Source organism: Melanerpes formicivorus, unplaced genomic scaffold, assembly GCF_026170545.1.
Source record: "Melanerpes formicivorus ecotype bairdi unplaced genomic scaffold, bMelFor1.0.p_v2 SCAF_4, whole genome shotgun sequence".
In the NCBI taxonomy this organism is placed as follows: domain Eukaryota; kingdom Metazoa; phylum Chordata; class Aves; order Piciformes; family Picidae; genus Melanerpes; species Melanerpes formicivorus.
The window spans coordinates 13082407-13098665 of NW_027142356.1; the positions used below are offsets into that span (position 1 = coordinate 13082407).

Here is a 16259-nt window from a genome sequence, read left to right on the forward strand (position 1 = left end):
TGAGTAAATTAGTAAGGTGGTAAAAACCCATCAGGACTCAAAATAAGCATATAAACTGGAACAGCATCTGCCCAGCCCGGGTTCACAAGGCAAAAAGATGAGTGGCAGAATTATCATTGAATGTCAGAACTGTCAAAGTTTTATTAGACAACACAGTTTTAGTCTTCTTTTGAATAGGTAAAACTCAGACTGGTTCATGACTAGAACATGCTGCTTTACATCGTCTTTTCTTTCAATGCTCCCTCACAGAGAAGCATGCTAAGCCATCAAATATTGTAAGTACCTTTATCTTTGTAATGTTTCCTTTCCTTGATAACTACCTCATCTACGATACAACATAAAACTTCTCTTAAGCTGCAACTACAAATATAAAAGCAATCTTGTATAAAGGGAACTTAAGAAATTATTTTTACAATCAAACATTTAAATTTGAGGTATTTCTTGCTACTAGTAGATTCTGTCAGATAGAAATACATTCATAGAGTTGTTAATGCACATTCTTAGACTTTTAAGGGAATGGGGGAAGATAAAAGTTATAATTTTATACTTATTTGAACTGTGATCCATATGACTCTTAAGTCAACTACCTAGTAACAGTTCTGCAACACTGAAACTACAGTCTTCTATTACTCAAAGGATGTTCTCAGTCAATGACTAGATACAAAATATTTCAACTCAAGGTGTTTTTCATCTGGAGTTTATGGCTTTACAGCGTAAAGAAAAAAGGAACAGATCTGCATTCAGAAGGCACACTGTGCACTTGCATGGATACATTTTTGAGACTGCTTAATTTCAGGCCTTGTCTGTGCTACTACATGCACTAAAAGCCATTCACTGTTTTTACCAATCGCAGCAGCAAGAAACTCAATCGTACTAAAATGTGTGAGCTGCTGAGACTGTCACCTAAAAAATATTAGCGACATGGCTTGTAGGCACCTCATTTCTTCGAATACAGCCAGCAAAGCTTTGCAAGGGAGCTTAATCACACTGGAATTAGGAAGAAACTGTGATGAGTGATTTTCAAACCAAAGCAATTGAATGAAAATGTCTTCCCCTTTGAAGCATGGTTCTATTTGAGGACAAGCAACTCAAAACCAGCTTGACATATTCTCTTCCTTTTATACAGAAGTATGTGTGACTGCTTACAGAAAAATAAGACAAATTAATGCACTAGGTCAAAATTACAGGCAAGGCAAAAATAAGCCTATAAAGAATATGAATCTGCCATACAGCCTAATTGGGAGTCAGGTTATATGAGGGCTCCACTCTTCGGTTCTTGTGGCCCTATAAGCAAATCTTCTTTCATTGACTTAGTCTTCAGGTCTGTAACATTAGGGTAAACATCTTATGTCTTATCACACCTAATAAACTCCACTGATAACTTTTATTAATGAGCTACTGATTGGGCTGTTGTGAAAATGGTGTTTCAAGCTGCTATGACAGCAGTCATTCTGTTTTTACTGGGGAAGACAAGCACACATACATTTAGAGGGTGAGCCCAGAATACCCATGCATAGAAGAATAATCTGCTGAATTACATCAGAAACACTGTGCCTTTGCCAACCTGAGAAATAAGGATTTGAATGGGGATTTTTATCTACTGTACTTAATTTTTGACCTGTTTACTTTGCCGCATTATCTTCATTTTATATTTCTTCCCTTTGCATGTACAAAACCAGCCCTGCACCATTCAGGACCACAATCTGACCCAAACCACCAACTGGCAACTATTCCTTCTGAGATAAAGACAGAAGTCAGATCAAAAAAAGAAGAAAAAAAAAAAAAAAAAGGATTCATACACTTAAACTCAGATTTGGGCTAGGAAGTGGGTTAACAGCTCTTAAAAGGAGAAAGTGATTCCTTCCTTTTGCATGCCAGCACTAGCAACCATACTGTGGCACCAAAAGGCAGTTTGCAAATTGAGCCAGCTAACTCAAAGAGAGGAAAAGGAAAATTAACAAAAAAAAAAAAAAAAAAAAAAAAAAAAAAATTACAGTCTTTCAGACAAATAAATTCTGGCTCAGACCAAAGCCATACCAGTACTCCTGTCAGCACAGGAGACGCAGCAGGAATGAAGGAAAAGGACACTTCTTGCAGATTAAAGGGAGCTGTAAGATTTCTCCTCCTCAGATGCACACCCTAAGCATTAGGTAAGTTCTTCACGGGAAGCAGAACTTCAACAGGAAAAATAAAAGCATCAGTGTCATAACCTACAGCTAGGTGATGATGACCTCCTTCAGGAAAAAATGGGAACTGAACTGCGTTGCCTCAAAACATCAAGGCTGCGCAAGGCAAGACCATAAGTCCATCACGGGATGCAGAATCACCTGCTGTCACATCAGCTGGTACTAAAGGGTAAGGTTAAAATGTGAAAACCCCTGTGATCCCCTTATATATCCACATCTGAAAAGAGAAATAGGTGGGCAGAGGGAAAAGCTACATAAATAGCTGCATGTCCTCTCCTTGCAACCCAGAGGCTCAGCGTTAAATGATTAGCAAAGACTTTAGGGAAAGCTACATTATGAAATAAGGTCTGTTTATCAGACAAAACAATCAATTCTAGGTTACTACTTCCTTGAAAACTTCTGAGAGGCACAAATCACCAACACAAGCATTGGTGGCATTGACCCTATACTGAATTTATTTAAAAAAAAAACACAAAAACTTGAATACAGAAATGAGCCCTCGTGTCCGCTTGTAAACAAGCACTGAGTGCTGTGACTTCCCTTCTGGAGCTGGTTGAACTCCTGGAGAATGACTGCAATTTGATTACAGAGCAAGGTAATCTCAATATTATTATTTTTCCTTCTATAAAAAAAACATATGAAGGGAAAAAAAAACCACAACAAAAAAAAAGCAAACAACAAAACACCTGTGGCCTTACTACATGCATACACACATACAGTCATTGTAGGGGGAAAAAAAGAAAAAAGGTAATCTTGCATTTGAATTTCCTTTCTTATTCATGGTCCTTCTTGGTCAGCTTAGTCACACAAGTTTATGATGATGAGTATGAAACAAAGCAATTCGCAGAGAAGAAAAGCATATGTTTTAAACCCTTTTCTAGGAGTTCCTTTTCTCCTGTAGGTGTTCTTAAGATAATTAAGCAGAAAAATCTGGGTGGTGTGCTATTTGCTTTTTTAAAATAAACTGAAAAGGCAGTGCTATTCTGCTTACATTCCTGCCTTGCACCTGCCATTGTGCTGGGGCTGGGGAAAAAGAAATACAAATTTGAAAAAAAAAAAAAAAGATCTGAATGGTATTTTTCAACTGCACCACAGCTCTCAATTTTGTATATGGCCAAGCAAACTGGTGAGCTTATACAAGGGAAAGGGCGAGGATGAAGGACAGGCTTGCAAAGGGTGCAGGATAACATTTTTCTATTATTAAAGGCAGTACTGGCAGCCTATGAAAGCTTAAAATGTTAATCAAACCAAAGTGTTACTGGTTTTTAAGACAGTTATGAACCACCATAGAGGAGACAGAAGAACAAGTGGTTCCTGAGCTTGTCACACAAAAATCATATAATCCATCTTCTAGAAGTAGAAATTGGTATCTACCAGTCATTTTCAGCCATCAGGGAGCAATAGAACAGGGCTGAGTGAAACAGGCATGTGAACGGCACAACGCAGGAGGAAGAAGAACGCCAAGCTTTCAGAATCCCTAGTACTTTTGATTTGTAGGACATGAAATTCAATTAAGTATGCTACTAATGCTCTGAGGAAAAAGTCTAGAGCCATTGCATACTTGTTAAAAAATCAGTGAGCCAGAAGAGTTTCAATAGTAAAATGCACTTAACCAAGTTTTTGCGCATTTTCCAATTTAAAATTCTTTTAATTGCGTTTTGCAAAATCATTCAAAATAACAATAGGTACAGAGCTCATCACTTAATCTCTTTATGGAGAAATAATGTATAAACCTTTTTCCCCCTGCAACAATATCAATTTAAGCCCAAGCTTAAAAATAACAAACAAAAAACAAAGAAAAAAAACACACCACTATACATTCTACATATTTTCAGCAACATTTGTTTCTAATGTACAGGTCATGTATCATAATGTAGAACTTCAAGGCCTTATTTAGACCTGGGAACTATAATCAACCTACAAAGTGATGATCAAACAACAGTTTGGAAATATATGTAATGTGATTTCAGTTACAACATTAAAAAATATGGCAAAACTGAAAATAATTATTGAAGTTCCAGTTAAAGAAATCCTTAACACTCACATGATTTTTACAAGGCTCTCACAGCTGTTGATGCCAGTTTGGTTGAGGTAGTATGTCTGAAGTCCAGTCTGTTTAGCTTAGATCATTAAACTGAGCCTATACTTTAAGCGCTCTCATAAAGCAGCACTACTGCAGTAAGCGTCCAGCTTTCAAGGCAATGGAGAGAAGGTCATGACATGCCTTAAAGACCTTCAGAAAGCCAGCCCATTTGGGTGCCTAACCTCAGACAGATGAGATCCCTTGTAGGCTGTTTCATTTATTTTATTCTATTGAGTAGGTATGAAACTGAAGCACTGCAGAGAAAGTGCTTCATAAAGCACCCACCTTTAGGGTTCAGTTAACTGCTTGTACTGAATGGACTACAGCCCACATCCCTTCCAGTTCAGGTACGCAATTGCTGTTCAGTTCTGTTAGGTAAATGCTTTAAAGTCTAATCTATAGATTGTAAGTGGTTTTACACCAATGTTAAAAGTACCCAGGATTTTAGCTTGTTACATTCTTAAGAAACCACTAAAAAAAAAACCTTCAGAACAAAATGACAGATTGGAGATTCTCTCATAAGTCTGTTAATATAATCTTTAGTCCAGTCTCATAATAAAAAGCTGTTCATCTGGGTTCCATACATGATGTTACACAGAAACACTAATGCTAGTTACTGGAATAAGATGTCCAGGGAGGTGGTGGAGTCACCATTCCTGGAGATATAAAATGGTACTTCAGTACATGGTTTAAAAGCCATAGTGGTTTTGGGTTAATGGTAGGACTTGATGATCTTAAATGTCTTTTCCAACCAAAACTATTTTATGATTCTAAGATTGGACACCTCATATGAGCTAGTAAACTTAAATTCACAGAATCACCAAGGTTGGAAGAGACCTCAAAGATCATCAAGTCCAATCTGTCACCACCACAAGCAACTTACCCCTACAACAGTTTATAAAACAATTACATTGGTTCATTAAAACGGATTCAAACAATTATTTTAATTCTGAGCCCATTAAACCAAACTATTCTTACAAATGTGGCCAATGAAATTAGCGTCAGCTACACTGAATTCACATGTGATGCCCCAATAGTAAATTCAACATGCCCAAGATGGATTGCAAGAAGCCACTAGGTGTGGAATGCAGAGTAATTTAGGTTGAAAAGGTCTTCTGGAGGTTGTCATCCAAAATACTGCTTAAAGCAGGTCTAATTAAAATCAGGCTTGTGCTAGTAAAACATCATAACCTCTAAATCAGGTGGCTGCAAGCAAAAGCACTTATAGGAAATGGTCCCAAGAACATGTCCAAGTCTTAATGGCAAAACCGTGCCCAAGAATTACTTGTGGGAACATGAAACGGCACAGATCAAAAAGCTGTAAGGATGCTCTTTAAGAGTTAAGCCATACAGATGGCTGTGTCCCGGCATGTGGGGAAGTTACAGCATGGTGCTTACTACACTAGTATAGGCATAACCTCATCATGCCCCTTTTTGGACAAAGTATGCTCTTTTGTGTGATCCAGCAAATAAACAGACAATGGACTTGCTTATTGGAAATACAAGGGAGGCAGGGGGTGTGGTGTGTGAAATTACCTTAAATATATTTAACAATAAGGTCAGACTAACAAGCAGAATGTGATCAGACCTCTCAGTGTGTTATGGGTTCTCCACTAAAAAAAAAATTAAAGAATACTTCAAATCATTTCTAGTCAAGTATTCACTGAAAAACTGCAATGCAAAGGCAGACATATCAAAAGTTATGAATGGGGTGTATAACTCCGTATCAAGAAAAAAATAATTAAAGAAGCCCCATACTGATTATGCTCAAACTCTCCTCATTTTAAACAGAATATTCTCTGAAAGCATGAGCCTAAGCCTATATTCCACTGACCATAGGCACAATGCCTATTCACTACACAATCACACTGAAGTCAATGGAACTACCAACTGAACAGATTATTTAGAGATTTGTGGAATTAGACTCAAACACATCAAACCACCCAATTCCCTATTTCCGTCCTAAATTCGCATTTAAGAATTCAGAAGCTGAGTTCAAGAACATCTGTAGGCTCTATGACTCATATAACAGACACAATATTTGTAATTTTAGAAGAAAATTTGAGGTACTTAAAGGTTAAAAAAAAAATAATTATATAAGTGTCTTGTATTTTATGCATGCTTTGAAAAACTTTCAAATGAAAAAGATGATTCTACTGGCATTTTGACTCTCCCTGGACAAATAAAACCCGATACAATAATGATCACAGCAAACCAACCAACAGAATAGCTTGCATCAAATAAGAAAATACAAGATAGACTGCCTTAAATTGTTGAATTAATTTGAATGAGTGCCACCACTTTGACTGAAAGGATTTTTCACTTTGGACCTCAGAAATGCCACCTCCTGCTGACGATATATGGGGAGAACAGGAGGGAACATCACCACTTGAATCCCGGTTTTAATGATAATGTTTAAAATCTCCAACAGAGTTAAAATAACTTGCTTAAAAAAAAGCAAAACCAAAAACAAACCACAAACCAACCACTTACATAAAACAGCAGAAGACAGTAAGTTTCTATTACTAATTCAACATTGAATAAGTGAGAGTTGACTTATGCAGCTAATATTAAATTTAGAAATTAAATACATGTCCATTTTGTATGCAGCCTAGCTGGAATTCACTAGATTAAACATACTAATTAATTTGGTCATGGTGTGTTTTGTATTATAATTCAGAACTTATTTATGAAGCCAGCATACTCAGTTTACTGTATTTAATGACTGCACTGTTCTTAAACATATCATTAGAAGTGCTAACGTTTTGTATCATTAACACTGTACCATTCCCCAATTAACATAAAATTATCAAAATAATAATATAAGCTGCTATGTATTCTTAAGCCACTCAAAACATTTCCAAATGTAATTATTACTGCTTTGTGATAAGCAAGAGTAGATAATATATTTCCACTGTAAGAGAAGGGAAGGGAGTGGGAAAAAGGGCTTTTCTTATAACTTACTAATTTTAAGTGTCCTGTGGAGCACCCTCAGCCATAAATGTATTTCTGGGTTATTGTACATTCCGATAAATTGATACCTCTTACTGACTACAATAAACATGTGAAAGATGAAAACAGGCCACAAACATGAATATTTCATCACAAGATAAGTCTTGTTTCATAGGTCTAACAACACAAATGACTGAAAAACTTTCGGAAGGGTGACCAGTATTTCTACTCTCAGCCTTCACCAACATGTAACTATGGACATCAGACACTAAGCATTTCAGGGTTTATCAAATTCAGCCTCTGCCGAAATCTGCACCTCTGCAACTGCCAGGAAAACCAAGGGGGAGAAAGAAATAGAAAATCCACCTGTAATTTAGTACCACAGTGCTTATGCTAAGTCAAACTGTGTTGGATGGTCAATGCATGCACACACACCTACAGACATTTTCAAAAGCTCCAGGAATGCTTTTCATTCATCTGCCAGCAATTTATATAAAAATCAAATAATTAGTTTTGAAGATTAAACTATTAGAAATGGTGTATGTGTGTATTACCACTGCAAGCTGCAAAGCAAGGTATGAAAAAGAATTCTTCCTACAGTCTACACAATCTCATTCATACACCAAGTCATCAGGCTCAAAACAAAAATGAGAAACTATAGTACTAAGGGACTCTCTGTTGCCCAAAGTTTTAATTTTCTAACTAGTTGTTTATGAAGGGAAATAAAATTTAAAGACTTATGTTAACATCAGTCTGATTTATCAAATGCACACTAGAACTCCCCAGCATTCCCACCTGTTTTCATTTGTTTGGACTAAGCTCAGACAATCATTTGAGAAGATGCAGTATTTCTCAAGTTCCACCATTAGGTTAAAAATGTAACTTTTCTGTTTCCAAAATGGGAACAATGGTGAAAAAAAAATGGTAGTTCATTAACTGATGCCTCTATGTTAATTACTTTGTCTTTGCTGATAAAGCAATACACAAATGCACACAATTTGTAACCAAAACTTCAACCTGCTGATTTATCGTAAAACCAAATCTTCCCTCACTTCCAGTTGCACAGGTTTGGATGACACCACTCTACCTGACACTGAAATCAAGAGTATCTCTTAAGGGGAGTAGGAAGACAGCAAGTACTTTATGTATTCAGTAGCATGAATAAGTAATGTCTTTCAAATAAAACTGATTTACTAAGTTATTTTCTGCTTTGTCAAACTCACTAACAGAATTACACCTTTTTCTTGAAAGTAACGTCTGAGCCATGGCACTTTGTAGGGGCACCAAAGGCTGTTCATATTAGCCATGTGTTTTATAACAGGGAAGATGAAAACCATTCAGAAAAAAATAGTGAAATCTAAACTGAAAGCATTTAATGAGCATAAGCCCTACCTTCATCATCTGCAAGGTAAATGACACTTACTGAGGTGAGTAGAACTATGCCAGTTTGCTTTAGCTGGGCATGCCCTAACTTCACAAACCTTCACGCTCTCATTCATAAGAACAAAACTACTCCACCTACCCAAGCTTTCTGAACATACCAGCAATAACAGGGCCAAGAGGCAAAATATTAGCAATACGATATCTGGCTGTAGACTTCTCAGACACCCATGACAGTATTTACTTTCAGAAAGCTGCTCAGTGCTCATTAGTTTTATAAGCATTATATCATCAGGAAAAGATATTTTTAATAAATTAACAATTTGCTGTGACAAATAACATTTGATATTCTTGTATTAAGACATGTATTATTGCTCCTGCCATTAGATTACAAACTTCTTGAGACAAGTGCTGGCCAGTTTATTTATGTGACACCCTAAACATGTTTCAGTATGATTTCTTTAAAAAGGTCAGACAAGCGTTCAAAGAATTATAATGAGAATGGATGAGGCCTTTGAAGGACGATGCAGTCTTTCATTTGCTAATCTAAAGTAACACTTATTAGCAATGATGATTTCTTCAACCACTACACAGTCACCCACTCCATGACCAAACAATGTATATCAAGGACTTCTACGATTTAGGCAACTACTGTTGTATTATGGTAAATCACGTAGAGATTGTGGGGTTTTTCTCCTCTATAAATTTTAACACGCAGCTTTCCTTCCAAGAACAATATTTTACACCTACATTTCACCAATTTTACCACTGATAGTTTTCTTAAGACACTAACAATTGTTAAGATTCAAATAAGGAAATAAGACACATTAGTTTCTTTGTATGTTGCTGCTGTAAAAAGTACTGTTACAAAGTCAACACAATATTGGAAAATAACACCAACAGCACTACTGTTTCCAATGTAACACATTACATGTTCTGCACCAAAAAGGCTTTTACAATACTTGTTTTCTGACCATTTTTATATGCTATCACAGACAAAATTAAAGTTGTAATCATTTAAGAGTTTTTAAAACTGCTATTTTACACTTCTGCAGTTCAGATGCAAAAATCCAGGCTAGATTTTGAAGTTAAAGGATTTATAGAATACAGACTTTAGACTGCCATTATAAAAGGAAGGCAAGTATCTTTCCAAAACAAATCACAAATTACTTGAAAAAGTAAACAAACTTAGAAAACCTGTTCTGCACTAAAATACATCTTCTAGTGTTTTGCTAGGGAGGGGGAAAATAAGAACAAAAAAAAAAAAGTCAGAGAAACAGAGCCTGTATTTCACATAATTATAATCCGTAGCTAACACGTTAAGATTTTAATTTCAAACATTTACCAGAAGCGTGTAAAATAAAAACAAAACCAATTTAAGATGTCTTTTCTAGTGTTGACAACTGCCTTTGTTTTCTTTTATACATCAAGATTGCGTTTGTATTCACAAAAGCCTATTGTAAAACTAAACCAAAGCGGCTACTATAACACCCATTTAATATATGGAAAAAAAGGCTTAAACACCGAGAGAGTGTAGACAGCAATCCAGGTAATTTGCTGATTTCATCACTTTGCAGGGTATTGTCATCAGTGCTGAATTTAGTACAGCACTTTACAATTTCTAGTTTACTGGTTTGCTTTCTGTATTCTAGGAACCAATGTTTACAATTAACTTCCTTGCAGGCAAAAACACACACAACAAGTATCAACAACTCAATCTCTTGCACAGACTTAAGTTGCAAATCTTAAAATAATTAGGTCAACTAGCCTTGAACTTAACACGTTGGAATTCAGTCTAGATCAAAAAAGCACACCTACTCCTCTGCAAGACCCACAGTGTGTATTAGTGCAAAACAGTTTCAGGTTTAAACTACTTTTCTAACATCTATCATCTAAGCATCACCTCCAAAAAGTATTTTATAACTAAAGTAAACATACCGTAGGATGAAAGTATGTATCATGCAGACAGACCTCCATCTAGGAAGATAACTGAAGGTAAGGTTTGTGTTGTATTCTCTATTTTATCATACGTCTAAAGATTATTCTCTTTGTGTTAGTTCAGTAGCAGCTATTTTGGTTACAGTATTAAAATGAACCTGTACAGGGAATGTATCTTCCACAGCAAAAGACAAGAGATAAGTGGTGTGGAGCACTTACAGCCTGGTATTCATAAACATTTTGTAATTTTATTAGCTTGATATGCATGAGTCTGGAAATACTTTTAGGCAGTGCTTCAGCTGTAGTGTGTATTGTTTACATGCACGCTTAAACTAAGACTCATGTAATTAGTTCAATATGCAAACTTAAAAAGACCTACTGAAATCAATTAGCATGTCTTGCAAGAAATACTTAAGTAACCACAATGTAGTTTGAGATCACTATCCTGATTGTAGAGGATACATAAGTCCTCTTACAAGTATATTTACGATGCCCAGAGGTTTCTAATTTTTTTATTTAAAAAAAAATTCTCTAAGTTTAGCATTTTTGACTTTTCTCTTCTCACTATCAAGAAATTTTCCTGGACTTTAAATGTTTATGCATCACACTCAGCGGCAGTGTGACCATATACTGTTGGTTAAGAATGAGTGAAGCTGAGACCAGAAGGTGCACAGAGGGAACGTGCAAGTATTTCAGTAGCTATTGAAACAAGCACTATCCTTGCTACCTTTGAAAAAGAAAAAAAAATTAGCATACCTTTCATTACCTACAGAGGCAATACGCAGTGGATGTATACCTCGACACATGAAACTAAATCACTAAAGCTATTCTTCAAAACAGTCTAGCAGATACAAATTGTTATAGTGTCTTTAAGCATCACTATGTGCGATCTGTACGTTATACCTGTCACTCCAGGCTGTATGACAGGATCAATACCATAGTTTAAGGAACACCATTCAATAAAGGCATAGGGTTTGGAAATTGCATTTGTTGGGGGATACAGGGGTGTGTTTTGTTGCTTTGCCCCCTCCCCCCCCCCCCTTCACAAAAGCACACCACTTTTTTTTTCTAACCAGTCTGTCAAGCTACAGTCAGGGCAAAGAAAGGGCAGCTGAGTCACCTGACTGTACTTAAACTTGAAACTCTTAACACTTGTTTTGAAACAAATCACTTCTGGAGAAGAAGCAGGCTTGCTATTAATCACTAATAAGTTAATTCCAAATAATAAGGCAGGTTTGGATACAGACTGATACATTTTGAAATGCTGTATCTAAAATTGATTAGAACAGCACTCACAATGAATGCAGCCCTCCAAACCGCTTCTTCACTCAGAAACATTAATCTCAATTATAAGGAGAGCTTCATAATGGTAATGCTTGGTATGAAAAAAGTATGAAATAAATCAGGTTTTATAAGACACAGCAATTAATTAGTTTTAGAACTAAGGAAAGGTTGTTAAAGCAGCACATTTTTACAACAGTACTCTTCAAAGCCTCCATAACCTCCAAAAAATTAAATGTTTAGGGTTTCATTTGAACTGTTTAGCTGCCAGTGTGGATACCTACCCTAACTTTGAGTTTCTGATATGTTTTACCACAAGATAGAACACTTTGCAAATAATACTACGCTATTACAAAGTTAAAGTATTAATGTAATTAAGACCACGAGATACTACTCTTCAGCTTATGAAGAACTGCATGCAAGCATCCTAAAATAACCCACTTACTTAACCAGTTAGCCTGGGAAGAACTTCATTTTTTTATTTTTTTTAAGGAAACCAAAGTCTTTATTATAACACGCTAAAATTATTTCTGAGGATTTTTTGTGCAGTTAATATTGCACAAACTTGCAGAAGCTAAAGTCATGTTATCACTACGTTTGCTAAAACATAAACCTAACAACTTTACATGTATTCATTCAATAGAATGCAGTGAAGCTATTCTTAAAGGACAGTAATATTATACACATGATAAGCTGGCAAAAAAAAACCCATCTCTGACATGGAGTACCACAGTAGAAATCTGCCTCTAAACCTTATGTTGCACTTGTGTAAGATTTTGAAAAAATATGTTAAGATTTCTCTTGGAAAAAATTGCATTTTCTTTTGTGCACTGCCAGAGATAAGTTTTCCACACCAGAAAATGAAGTAGCACTATAGAATCAGAAGTACTTCTGACCTGAAGCCTTTGCATAAGCCTCTGGTGTTCTCTTTTAAGTCTGTACAGCACAACGCCCCTTCACAAACAGCACCTGATCCTCTAAGTTGCTGAGCACTCCCCACTCCCAATTTTTATCGGGACTAAACCAATCCAAGTCAGTGGGAGTTTTTGCATCAGTCTATATGGACATCAGTTCATCAGGCTCACTGATCTCAACTGGACATAAAGGTACTCAGCACCCTATTGAGGCAAGCCTATATATAATCTATTAATTGCTGGGGCTAGGAGATGACAAAAATGTATTCAGATTAATTATTATTTCATTTTCTGATATTTCATGGGGTTTACATCAAATAGCTGCTTATTTAAAGCACCTATAGTGGATTGATTTCTAACTTTAAATCTAGTTTCTTTTACTAAATCCTTTTTTTTTCCCTTTTCCATTTCAATAGAGAGTAATTACTCCTGACTCAAAGAGATTTGACTGAAGTATCAGTCTTTAACCTGCTAACTGGATTATGAATGTTATTCTGGATTTTTTTCCTTCCAATAAATATTACACAACAGAATCTTCTTAGCGTGGTCAAGAATTCCTTCTACCAAACAATACCTTACATCTGAGAGTTCACTCATGTAAACTCAATTCACTTTTTAATCTGATGTATGTACCTAAAACTTCAGTACTTTTGGCTTTTTTTCTCCCCTAATTTACCAGACCATTGAAAATAATCCAATAAGCACATAACGTCAACCCCAGGAACTGGAAAATAATACTGTTTTTCTCAACATTTTTCATCAGTCAGCATCTTTAAGTCTTTGACTAATAACTCGTTCTACACGATAACTGACCATAGATGAGCATTATTTATACTTCAATATACTCTTTACCAGACTGAACTTTAGGATGTAAACAGAGTAGTATTCTAATTCTTTCAATGGAATTATGTAAAATACACTTTGCATGAAGAAGTACATATAAAATGCAGCACATAACAGCCAGCAAAAACCCAAGCAAGCCGGGAAGGCTTCATCTAAAGGAGCGATGGTACTTAGTAAAAAAAAAACACAAACAACCCCAGCGAATAAAAAAAAAAAAAATACAAACAAACAAACAATCAATACCAAACTGCTAAAGTTTTCTTATTAAAAAGTATTTTAAATCTACAAATTTAGATGAGCCTAGAACTATGTGACTTGTTACAGAAATGGCTTCCATTCAAACTTTCAACAATGCGAGAGTACAATAAATGTGTCTTTTTGTGTATTTTTTCTTGTTACACTACTTTGCTTTAAAGCAACTTCACAACATAAAACTTTTCAGCCCGCAGAACAATGAACTTGGTTCCTACAGCCCACGTAAAGAAAAAACGCACCAGATACCAGGAACGTTTGTAATTTCATGAGAGAGGAGTCCACCCCTTTCTCTCCCCAAGCCACAGTGCCATACACTTTCTTTCAGCCACGGCGTGTTCTCGCTCTCGCTGCACAGCACCACGATCTCTACTACCATGTAGTGATCACTAAGACGCTGTCCTTGATGGCCTCCCTTACGAGTCTCCCTCCTTGAGCAGGAGGGCAGGTAAAGCCCCGGCAGCACTTCCAGAGCAGCAGACCACCCGGCAGAACCAGTCACCGCCCGAAGCTGTCTGACAAGCACGCTGCATGAAGACACACAGAGGGCGATCCCGCGCGCGCAGAGCCAAGGTAACGCAAAGGAAGTTCGCAACCCACCACAAACTTACTGGGATGATCTTTCGCACCTCCGCCCCACCGACGCGCTCTCCAAAAAAAAAAAAGTACAGACGCTTCCACTGATCTTCCCAGAGCCACGGAACCGACCTGGGGAAGCGCCAGAGCGGCCGCTGTGATAGCGGCCGCGCGCACACGCCTGCAGCGCGCACACGCCACGGACAGGAGCCCCACTACCCCGCCACAGCGCGGGGCTTCAGGCGCGGGGGCCGCGCAGCCCTATCTCCCGGCTCAGGATCCCTCTCCAGTCAGGTTTCTGCCCCGCGCCGCAGAGTTTCCAGATCAAACTGCCCCCTAGACCTTCCCTCCATCTCCTCCGCGCCCACGCTGCCCTACATGGGGCCGCGCTCCGGCCGCAGCCGCGCGTCCCGGGGCGCCCCGCGACTCCCGCTCAGCGAAGGTCCCGCCGCAAGAGGTGTCACCGCGAGGGGAGCGGCAAAAGGCGGGCCGCAGAAACCCTCCAACCTCCTCCGCGCACGGGCCCCCAGCCCTTTTGCTTGCTCGCTCACCCGCCCTCGGCCGGGGAGAGAAGGGTGGGGGGGAAGGGGTTACGGACACCGCGGCCCCAGCTTCTCGCTAGAGGCCAACCAGCCGCCCCCGCAGGCGCGGGGAGAAGAACACGGCACTTACCGCGGGCGCGCTGCGAGCCTCGCTGCCTCCGCGCCCCGACAGCAGCGCGGAGAGCGGCGCACGCCGACACTTTGTCAGGCCGGGCGGGCGGGAGTGGAGGGCGGGCGGCAGCGGGGGGAGGGCCGGGGGCTGGGCGGGGGAAGGGCCACGAGTTGCTGCTCGCGCCCCCCGCCGCGGGGGCTTACGCGCCCTGCGGAGTTCACTTTCCCCGCCTCCTCCCCCGCCGGGGCAAGCAGGGAGTTTAGCCCCTCTTCTTGCGAACGGGGAGGGGGAAGGTGCGCGCACGACAACGTGCCGGGCGGGGGAGGAGCGCGGGGAGGGGCCGCCGCCACTTCCATCAGCACCTACTTGTGCCGTAGCGCGGGCGACTCGGGTGGAGGTTTTGCTGGTCCCCCCACCTCACTCCGGGATGGGGTTCGCCGGGCTTGCAGCGTCTTTGTCGCTTTCCTTTCCCCTCCCCGCCGCTGCCGGTTGCCGTGGAGTGCCGCGGCGCGGCTCCCACGCTGTGCCCAATCAGTGCACCCACGCCGCCGGCGGTGATTTAGGGGTCATCCGCGAGCAGCACTTCAGGCTGATGAATGGCTCTTCGCAGCTTTCTGCCCTGATGAAGGTGCCTGCGTGCTCCTGATTGCAAACACTAATGAACTTACACGGCTTCTATTGCGCATTCCCTTCTCCCGGCGGAGACACAGAGCTTCCGTCCACCGCATTTTGTTTTCCGCGGGGACCTATTTATTTTTATGAGGGGAGGGGAAGAATTTGGGGAAATAATCCGCGCCTCCCCGCCGCACCGCGCCAAGCAGAGCGGCCGTAGCCAGCCCGCTGAGGCTCTTCGCCCGCTGCCGGCAGCCAGGGCACAGCGGCGCGGCGCAGCGCAAGCAGCGGCGGCGGGGCCGGCCGGCAGCCCCGTGCCCATGCAGGCCGTGGGGTGCCGGCGAGGTTCCCCGGACCGGCAGCCCGTTTCTTGAACGGGCACCCGCAGGCCCGCGTCGCCCGGCCTCTCCTCCGCACCCCTTCAATTTTCGGCGTGAGGCGGGCGCCGGCGTTGGGTGACCTGATTACAGTTCAAACATCTGCTTTTAAAGCCCTTTCTCCCTCGCGTACAAAGGCACTTCTGATTATTTTTCTCCCTGACTCCTCAGCATCCTCTCGCCTCAAAGTAGTAGCTGTAACTTTTCACAC

General features: G+C 39.9%; 1 protein-coding gene across 14 annotated transcripts in view; it reads right to left on the reverse strand.

The window, feature by feature from the left end:
* Positions 1 to 15150, reverse strand: part of TENM3 (teneurin transmembrane protein 3) — a 423644-nt gene extending 408494 nt beyond the window's left edge. For 12 of the 14 annotated variants that reach the window (XM_068137014.1, XM_068137013.1, XM_068137012.1 and 9 more), the window contains exon 1: positions 15078 to 15150. The gene's annotated coding sequence lies outside the window, so the exon portion shown is untranslated. Of the gene's footprint in view, positions 1 to 14440; positions 14517 to 15077 lie in introns of those variants that run through there. The other 2 variants (XM_068137003.1, XM_068137018.1) reach the window with 1 other exon arrangement.
* Between the last annotated feature and the right edge of the window lie 1109 nt (positions 15151 to 16259).